The following is a 7,505-nucleotide window of genomic DNA, read 5'->3' as shown; positions in this document are numbered from 1 at the left end:
GACGCCGCCGCTCTCGATCCGAGTCCGGCCTACAGCGCTCGGGCCCGGGGTTGTTGTTCCGGAAAGCCGGGCACCGGGTCCGGCCGGTCGGCCGGCTGCGCCCAGCCCCGCCTGCGCCTTCCTGGGGCCGGCCTGCAGCTGCGGGCGCGCTGACAGGCGCGGACGGTGCGTGTCTCTTTAAGGGGCCGGGCCTGTGCGGCTGAGGGGCGGGCGGGGAGCGTGTCGCTGCCCGACGAGTGTGGGGGAGAGAGCGGCGGGCGGGAGGGCGCCGGAGGGAGGGAGCCAACGAGCGACGCGGGCCGCCCCTGCCGCCGCCGCCGCCGCCGCCGCGGTCGGACCAGCGGCCTCTTCCCCTCCCCTCCCCTCCCCCGCGTCGCTTTGCCGCGGGGAGGGGGCTCGCGTCGCCGCCTCCAGCCGCTCCAGATGAAGCAGCTGCCGCCACAGCCGTCTCCGAAGATGGGAGATTTCTACGACCCTGAGCACCCGACCCCTGAGTAAGTATCAGCTCCGCGGCCTCCCGCTGCCGACGGCCGCCTCAGCCCGAGCCCAGGGCGGCGCGTCCTGACGGGCGGCGGCGCGGGCCGGCGCGAGGAGTAACGGGCCTGCGGTGGACTCGCGCGGCCGGCGTGGGGAACAGGCCCCCGCCGCCGCCTCGCTCGGGCCGCCGCGGGTCGGCGGCTGGGCCCGGCGTTGGCGCCGCTCCTCGCGTCGCAGCGGCGGTTGGGCCGGGTCGGTGGGGGATGGGCGGCCACGGCCTCCGCTGCCGCCGCGTCCGCACGGACCCGGCCGGCCCGAGGCTCGGAGGTCTCCTCGGCTCCCCGCGGCCCGCTGAGGCCGCGCTGCAGGCACGAGGGCCGAGGCGGAGGAGCTGCCGGCGCCTAACTCGGCGCGACGGTACTGGCGAGTGTAGGCCGCGAATCCCCGGGCTCGGGTGGAAGCCCGACCCGTCACCCGGCCTCCTGGCAACGGCGGCTCGGACCGGAAGGGCCTAGCGCGCGTCGCTTGGACCGGGGCAGCGGAGGGGCCCGCGCTGCACTCTCGGGTTTGATTTTTTTTCCTCCTGGAACTGGATCCTGGCCTCGGAGTGCTTCCGGCTACAAATTCTGCACCTTTGGCACTTCGGTTTTGTAATGGTGGCGAGGTTTGTGTAGCCCCGCTGCTGAGGTGACACCGGGGTTGTTTTTCCGCCCGAAAGTGAAAGCCTCCGGGAGGGGGGCACACATTCTCTTCCAGATTAAGCGATCTGCACACTTTGGAAAGGACACTCTGCTGCCTCGGGAACAGGAACCTCTCACCCTAAAAGGATGACTTTCCGCTCCTTGTGAGGAAGACTTGCTTAAAAACCAGGAATCGTGCGAGGAGTCCCTAAAGAGACAGTATCCTAAAAAACTGAAATACAGGTTTGCCCAATAGTATTTTTTGTTTTTCTTCATCGTAAGACTTTTTTTACATTTTGTTAAGGGTTGCAGCTGCCCCTGTATGTGACACCTCGGGGAGCTTCCTCTCCACAGCCTGGATCCACTTCTTTATCTACGGCCTTGCAGGACTATTGTTTTACAAAGCTATTATTAAACTCCATTTGTTGGTGTTGGTCGAAGTCTGGATCGACTATACGGTTCATAACGCTGATTGGGATTTCAAATGAAACTGTCACTTTTATGACCGGAAAGATACCACTAGATTTCCTTTGGACACATTTTACCTTAGTTCTCCTGTGGCTCCTGTTTTTGAACCCTTTTCCCAGTCTTTTCACCTTGGTCTAGAAATGTCTGGATCTTGGTAGTTCTACACTTGATCGTAGACAAAAGGCTGAAAAGTGATGGATCTTGATAGTTCTTAATTTCAAGGGCAACACAGAATTCTGTTGGGGTGTTGATGGTTATCTCTGCACAAAAAGAGAAATAATTATTCTATCTTCCTAAAACAAAACTGAACTCTTACTTGAAATAAGTTTTGTCAACGTGGCGTTTTCCTTTCATTGGTTCTTGCTTATAGGTTAATGGTACCTTAATTAGATTGCTTTGATTTACTACACCGTCATTGGTCAAATTACAAAGCTCATGTTATAGACTTTTGGTTTGGGGCTTGGAAAACCTAAAAGGGGGGAAGTCATGGTCCAATAAACTCTTACTGAGCACTTACTTGTCCTGTTCAAAATGACATGGTAGTTCCTGAACAGGCTAAGTGCCTACTTTCAGTTCCTTTCCAGGTTGTTGGGCAGAGTCCACAAGCTTTGAGGATCACATCCTTACATTTCTTTGGGGAAAACATAAAGTTTCATACTATGTGAGGAAAATGGACTGGAGTGCACCTTAATAGAAGACCTGAATGGGGAGGACTCAAGAATGTTTATTTAGTTTTACACAAGGTCTTGGAGGTTTTTCTCTGCTTTTCAGTCTCTCCTGCTTTGTATGGCTACCAGTGACTTAAGTTCCAAAGAGTGAGTGAGTGAGTGAGTGAGTGTGTGTGTGTGTGTGTATGTATGTATGTATTGACCTGTCTGGACTGTATAAAGAATTATAAATTGTTTTCTATCATATACTCTGAGAACTGGAAGGGATCTTGGTAGGCATCCTGAACAATATCATCTGTTTTACAGATGCAGAAACTGGAGCCTAGAAAAGCGAAGTGACAGCAAACCCTATGAGGTAGTAAGTATAAGATAGTTAGTGTCTCTACCATTGGGGAGAGAAAATGCAGTATAGTATAGGGTTAAAGAAATAGTATTACAGAATGAGACCTGAATTTGAACACTAGTTGAACCACGGACAAGTGACTTCATCTCTCTAAGCTTGGATTTCTCATCTTTGAAATAGGTATATAATGGTGGCAACCTCATAGGGCTGTTGGGAGGATTGAATGAGAATAATGTGTGAGAAGTACTTGGCACAGTGTGGCATGTGTAATTGCTTCTAGCTGGTGTCCTCGGGACATTTCAGAGTTAGGATTTTAAGTCAAACATGAAAAGAGTAGGTGGGTTTGAGAGGGGGTGATGTGGCAGGGGGAAAAGAATGATCAGGTGCCCTTTTTAGACTAGATAGTATGACATGATTCTTACATGCATGAAAAAATTGAGGCACAAAACAGGTAAATTCATTTTGAAGTAATAGTTGGAACCTGGTGCTATGTATTTGTCTTGTAGCCACTCTTTAATCAGGCACAGCTGTAAGACCTGACTTTTTTCTGTGGCATATAGGATTGTGTTTCAGGTGAAAATGACTGTAATCACCTAAGTATCTCTGCTTTAAGTGCCTGCTATTGGGCAGGGCCAGGGCCAGGTGTTGAGGACACTGCAAATTAGAGCCAGAAACTTTAAGGAACTCTTCTAGAGATAGACAAGTACTTTGCAGTGATGAAAGTGCTGTTCTTTGAACATATGGATGTCTGCTTTGTGCCAGACACAGGCACACTAAGGGTTGTATAAACCAAACAAACTTTTGATCTTGTGGGCACCAGTGAAGGAGGGGTGGTAAACAGTAAATAATACAGGATGTTCAAAGGAAAGTGCTTTGAAAAATGGAGCAGAGCAAGGAGGATCCAAAATTTCTGGGGAAGCTATTGCAATTTAAAATGAGGTGGACTGGGGCCCTGGCCTGGTGGCTTGGTTGGAGCATTGTCCTGTGCCCCAAAAGGTAGTGGGTTTCATTCCCAGCCTGGGCACATACCCAGGTTATGGGTTTGATCCGTGTTTGGGGCGTGTGCTGGAGGCAACCCATTGATGTTTCTCGGCACCCCCTTCCTTCCTTCCTCTCTCTCTAAAATCAATAAACATATCCTCGGATGAAGATTAAAAAAACTGTATAAAATGAGGTCAACTGGGTGAGCCTTTCTGAGAGTGATACATAGACAAAGACACAAAGGGGAGGGAGATAGTCATGTTAATACCTGGTGGGAAAGCATTCCAAGTAGAGGAAATAAACAGCTAGTTCCATGGCACTGAGGCAGACCTAGTGAGTTCCACCCAGTATGACTAGAATGGAATGAACAAAAAAGAGTAATAGTAGATTGGGTTGGGATGGGGTGCAGATTTCACAGGTCTCTGTGGAGCTGTTAGTATAAGGACTTTTCTTGGAGCCTTCAACAGACAAGCGACATGATTTGCTTTCAGCTTCAGAAGGATCACTCAATTTGCAAGGGGGAATAATAGAAGCAGTAAGACTTGTAAGGAAGCTGGTAATCTAGGAGAGATTTGTACCAAGATGTTAGGTAATAGGAGATGATGAGAAATGGTTGAATTCTGGATATACTTTGAAGATCAAACCAATATGATTTGTTGATAGATCAGATGTGGCATGTGAGAAAGGGGCCAAGGATGATTCCAAGGTTTTTGGTCTGAGCAGCTAGAAATACTGAGTTGCTGTCAAGAAGGATAGGGATGACTGTTAAGAAGAGCAAGTTTGGAGAATAGATTAGGAGTTTACTTTTAAGCATGATGAGTTTGAGGTGCCTGTTAGACATTTGAGTTATTGATATCCAAGTCTGGAATTTAGGGGGAAGGTCTGGGTGAGAGAAAAATTTTGTAGTTGTCAACTTAGGTAGCATTTAGAACCTCAAGATTGGATGAGATCATCCAGGGATCCAGTGTAGAAAGAGAGAAGGACCCAGGGTGGGTCTTTTTAAACTGCAGTATTGAGAAGATTGTTATAGTGTGCAGTGTAGGGGTCTTAACATTGATGACATCCATGAACTTAGGGGCGAAATTGCATCTTCACTAACCTCTAAATAATAGTTAGCATTTCTTTTAAAATATTTATTTATTTTTAGACAGATGGGAAGGGAGAAAGAGAGGGAGAGAAGCAGCAGTGTGTGGTTGCCTCTTGCACACGCCCTACTAGGGACCTGCCTGGCAACCCAGAACCCACGTATGCGGCCTGACTGGGAATTGAATTGGCGACCCTTTGGTTTGCAGGCCGTCGCTGAGCAACACCAGCCAGGGCTAGTTAGCATTTCTTTTAATTACTGATGTAAAACAGCAAACTAAGGTATATTAACAGTACCTGTGTTTTTATTACTAGTACAAATCACAGATTTTTTTTATAATATATTGTGATTATTGTAGATATTTCAAAGTGTTATTTATGTTCTTCATTACATTGAAATTATAGTAGACATGAGATTCACCATTAGATTGTTAAAGAGCATATTACTATTTTCACACATTTGGGTTTTTTGTCCCCAATGTAACTGGTCACTTTTGTAATCATATGTATTTTATGCATTAAAAAAAAAAAAAAAAAGCTGAGAAGGCATCCACAGGCTTCATCAGACTGCCAAAATGGCCTGAGGCACAAAAAAGTTAAACCTCTAGGCTCTGGAGCCATAATTCCTGGTTTGGAATCTTACCTCTTTTATTTAATAGCATTATTAACCTGGGCAAGTTTTGTTATGACTCTGTGCTTTGGTGTCCTTATTTATAAAGTGGGGATCATAATAGCATTTTCTGCAAAGGGTGTTATGAGGATTTAAGTTAAGATTAATAATGGATGGAAAGATGCAGCTAGAAAGAACAGTACTATACAAAACACCATGATATAAAAAACATGGTGAATTTGGCAAAACTAAAGTTTATTAACTGGGAAAAATATTTTAGCATCTTTAACTAAAATACAAAGCTGTGAGGATAAATTCTCAAAATTGTCATGTCACTTTAGCTACATTGGAGATAGAGATGCCATAGGAAGCCAACTAAGATAAAGTCTCATAATGTAATCACCAGATTCCACATATGATCTAGACATTTAGTAGCTTTGCATTCAGTGCATGAATTAAAATTTTTGTTATTTTATAAGAGAAATAGCTTTGTAGTGATTGAGGTATGGCTCCACAGGCAGAGTACCCTTTTCGGGTTACTAAGGTACATAAAAGGCCAAAATATTACTTGGAGGGTTTTCTGGTAAGTACAGAAAGCCTCATGAGCTCTCCTAGTACTTAGGATAGAGTATACCTCTCCAGCATTCATGTCCCTGTTTGCTCTTGCCTTTTCTAGATTTCACATGGGCCATTCTGTTGATACATTATGTCTTTAGCAAGGTATCAAGCAACTGTTGATACAGTTGTGTTTTTCTAGGAAATATTCAGAAGACTAAGACACTTTGTACATATAAGATTATCAATCATACTTTGCTAATTTTCTTCGTGGAATGTTTGTATTCCCAAGTCTTTTCTGCCACCTTTCATTGTAGTGACTAATTGATTTAATCTATTTCCCTTTTAAAAATGGAAATTCATTATGAGTTACTCTTTAACAGATGTTATAATAATTTTTCTTGACCCTTATATTCAGTGTTCTGTGGGCATTGTCAATTTTTGCAAAGAAGAAAGAATAGTTATATTCTTGGTGGCAAAATATTACTAGTCTGGTTACAGAATAAAAAGTTGCCCAGCTTCATTATTTCTGTCAGTTCTTTCAGAGTACTGATGAGTACTTTATTTTGTAATGCACTAAGGACAATTATTAAGATCCTGAGAGATCATTTATATTGGAAACTGAACCATTTATATCTAAAGTCACCGAAAATCGGGTTTAGAATCCTTTTTCTTTGTGAGATCCACTCCTGATGGGGTAAAAATCCTAATCCTTTGAAATTTTGAAAAAATTTCACACTTGCAGGAAAGTTGCAAGAATAGTATAATGAATTCATTCCCATATATTTTCTGTGTAGATCAATTGAGTAATTGAAATTTTGCCACATTTGCTTTATTTTTCTATATTGAAATATATGCATGTTTCTTTTTCGCTAAGTCATTTGAGAATAAGTTGTAAACATTATGACCCTTCACCCCTGAATATTTCCTTTTTTCCTTTTTTTTTAAGAATGTTTACTGATTTTAGAGAGAGAAGAAAGGGGAGAGACACACACACACACACACACACATGCACACACACATGCACACACACATGCAAAACATTGATTGGCTGCCTCCCTTAAGTGCTGCAACCTGAGATCAAACCCACAACCTAGGTATGTGCCCTGACCGGGAATCGAACCCATACCCTTTTGTGTATGGAACGATGCTATAACCACCTGAGCCACCCAGCCAGGGCCCCTGAATATTTCATAATATGATCTAAGAACAATCATTCTCTTAGGTAACTGATATACAGTAATCAAATTTAAGCGATTTAACTTAACAGTACTGTTAATTTACAGTTCATGTTTAAATTTTGCTGGTTGTTCCAATAGTGTCGTCTTATTTTAGTCTAGGGTTATACATTTCATTTAATTGTCATGACTCTTAGTCTTATTTCCTTCTTTAATATCTGAGGATAGAGCTTCAAATTCAACCTTTGGAGGTACTTTACTATGATGATCTCTTTGTACTAACTGTAAATGTGATATTTTAGAAACAATAACAGTGTCTGATAATATGTTTAAAATGGTTTCTTTTTTTAGATTGCTAAAACAATAAATGCTTATTGCAAAAGGGTAAGATAATACAGATGTTTATAGAGGAAAAAGTGAAAATCCACCCTTAACATCTCTTCCCTGCTCCACCTTTCCGGA

At 44.2% G+C, this 7,505-nt stretch overlaps 1 protein-coding gene across 1 annotated transcript in view; it reads left to right on the top strand.

Moving 5' to 3' along the window:
- The first annotated feature begins 246 nt into the window (after positions 1–246).
- The window catches only part of SETD2 (SET domain containing 2, histone lysine methyltransferase), a 91,522-nt gene continuing 84,263 nt past the window's right edge, over positions 247–7,505 (top strand). Inside the window, exon 1 of the mRNA XM_054594574.1 lies at positions 247–494. The gene's annotated coding sequence lies outside the window, so the exon portion shown is untranslated. The remainder of the gene's footprint in view (positions 495–7,505) is intronic.

The sequence above is a fragment of the Pteronotus mesoamericanus genome, unplaced genomic scaffold (assembly GCF_021234165.1).
Source record: "Pteronotus mesoamericanus isolate MK-2021 breed Mesoamerican mustached bat unplaced genomic scaffold, CSHL_Meso_final scaffold_533, whole genome shotgun sequence".
Lineage (NCBI taxonomy): Eukaryota > Metazoa > Chordata > Mammalia > Chiroptera > Mormoopidae > Pteronotus > Pteronotus mesoamericanus.
The sequence above is the reverse complement of the archived record's forward strand: the minus strand, read 5'-3'. Positions and strand labels throughout refer to the sequence as shown.